The 2,301-nt window shown below is 38.2% G+C and overlaps 1 long non-coding RNA gene across 1 annotated transcript; it reads right to left on the minus strand.

Annotated features, from left to right (window-relative positions):
• Positions 1-2,301, minus strand: LOC114819541 (uncharacterized). Its single transcript, XR_003766809.2, has 2 exons — positions 449-2,301; positions 1-283 (listed from the first exon to the last, which is right to left on the minus strand). It is a non-coding gene; the product is annotated as an uncharacterized lncRNA (long non-coding RNA).

Below are 2,301 nucleotides of genomic sequence, written 5' to 3' on the forward strand. Positions count from 1 at the left end.
TAATAATGAAAAAATAAAATGACTCATGTATAAATTGCCTCTACTCTATATTACACCATAAATAGAGTAGTTTAATTTTATAATCAAATGATTAACAAGAGGTGGGTTCAAAAAATAAAAAACTGAAAAAAAAAGGGACCGAACACCGAATCGAAACTGAAATAAAAAGAATCGAAAAAGAAAAAACCGAACCGAACCTTATTGATTCGATTTCGGCTTTGGAGGTTCGAAACCGAGCTGTGATGTCCACTTAGACTTCGAATCGAGCTGTGATAGGTGTCACCTAAAAGGTGACAAAGCCATAAAGTGTAGTAAAGTGGAAAGTGTGAATAAATATAAACCTAAAAGTGCGTAAATATAAGAGTCCGCTTGTGAGCCGAAATGAATCCATTTCACATGTGATGTCAAAGCATAAGTAAAGTACAATAGAGTAGATTGAGAATTTTACCATCGAAGATAACCACCTATACCAAGATTTGCAAAGAATCCTCGTCGACACGAAAGCTTTGCTACTAAAACCTGGAGGGGCGAAAAACAAAAGTGAGTGTGCCTAAAAATAAAGTTTTCTAAAACCTTTTCGAAAACATACTAACCTCTCGCTATAAAACAAGTATAGTTTCCAAAGTATTCATACTACATATAGTATGAAAATACTTACTGTAATCAGCAATATCTCAATAATGCAATATGTCAAGACATTTCGTAAATAAACACCTAACGTCCGGAAATCACATAATCTCGCATAAGCAACCATATCATATCGAGTGCTCATCGACATATGCTAACACATAAGTTCATGCATATATGTTCTAACATAAACAGGACTGGGTTAATAATTATTTACGCTTTAGTATTACAATCACGTGAAAACTGGCACTATGCGCATCTCATACGAGTCCTAATTGCCTATAGCAATCTAGGACTGGACTAGCACCTACTATGGATCCAAAGTGAGCGTATAGTGCGATGTGAACTTACACGTAAACCTTGACCCTGACCCGAGCGAGTACTAACACCAGTGGACGATGAGCAGATAGCATAAATAAAACCATACAATGGTAAATCAATAATTCACATCACCATAATGTTATTCACAGCCATAAAGATAATTAAGGCTTCAATAATATTACGCATACTTTTGCATCCCGTATGACGTAGCATAATTGCAAGATTTCTATCTAGGCGTATCATAGAAAATTATTTATGAAATATATAAATGGAAACTAACAAACGCGCACACACACACACACACTATATATATATATATATATAAAGAAAAGACTCATTCGTAAGTACTTGCGAGGTCGCAGCCGTTCGAATTAAGAAAGCTGGAGCCACCGATAATAATCGCACCTAAACATGACATTGGGCCCGTTAGTAAAACTCAACTAAAACGACTAAATTTGAGAAAACGAAGTGTGGATTTGGAATCAGAGCGTTGAAATACGCTAAGAATGGTCCCGAACAAATTTTGTAAAAAGTCAACAATCAACCCTAAAAAGTCAACTGAGTTGCCGAGGCGGTCAACTATTTTAAAACTTCGGAATAATTAATTAAATGGATACCAAAAATGAACTCGGGACGTTGAAATTAGCCTATAAAGGTTTCCAATAAAATTTCGAAAAAGTCAATATAAGGAATATTTTGAGAATATTCCTACATTGAGCCTATTTCATAAATGGGTCGGGCTAGAACAGTTTGGGTATAAGATTTGGGCTGGGTTTGGGCTTAAGCCCTTTTTTTCTCAACCGGGTTAGGTTGGCCCGTTTGGGCTTGCAGGTTGCCGAACCTAACGAAAAAGAAGGCCGGATTCGTATGATTTGGCCTGGAAACTTCCCGAGCTCCGATTTGGGTTTGAAACTTAATCGTTTTCAACGATTCAAAAACAAAAATGAAGCTAAAGACGTAAGGAATAAGAATATGCCATCGTGGTCTCTCGCCGTTGCCGGAAAAAAGTCTGCAACCTCGCGGTCCTTCACTAGAAACTGGGGAAAGTATCCCTATCGTGGTTTCAATCCTTAAATCCTACAAACATAAACCCGTATCTTCAAGATCTTTCACAAATGAAGAGAAAGGATAAGAGAGAGGGATTCTCTTGTCGTGAAATCTTGTCGAGAAATATGGCAACGGTGGTTGCCATTTTTGCTTCTGTGCAGCGAGCACAGTATCAAGAAAAGGGAGAGTGTGTTTGAGAGAAGTAAGGAGGATGAAGGTGGTTTGGTGGGTGCGGTGTGGTGAGGTTCGCTGGAGCGCCGACGACGTGATGGTGTTGTCGGCAATGCAGAGGAGAGACTCGGGAGA

This window comes from Malus domestica, chromosome 11 (assembly GCF_042453785.1).
Source record: "Malus domestica chromosome 11, GDT2T_hap1".
NCBI classification, from domain to species: Eukaryota; Viridiplantae; Streptophyta; class Magnoliopsida; order Rosales; family Rosaceae; genus Malus; species Malus domestica.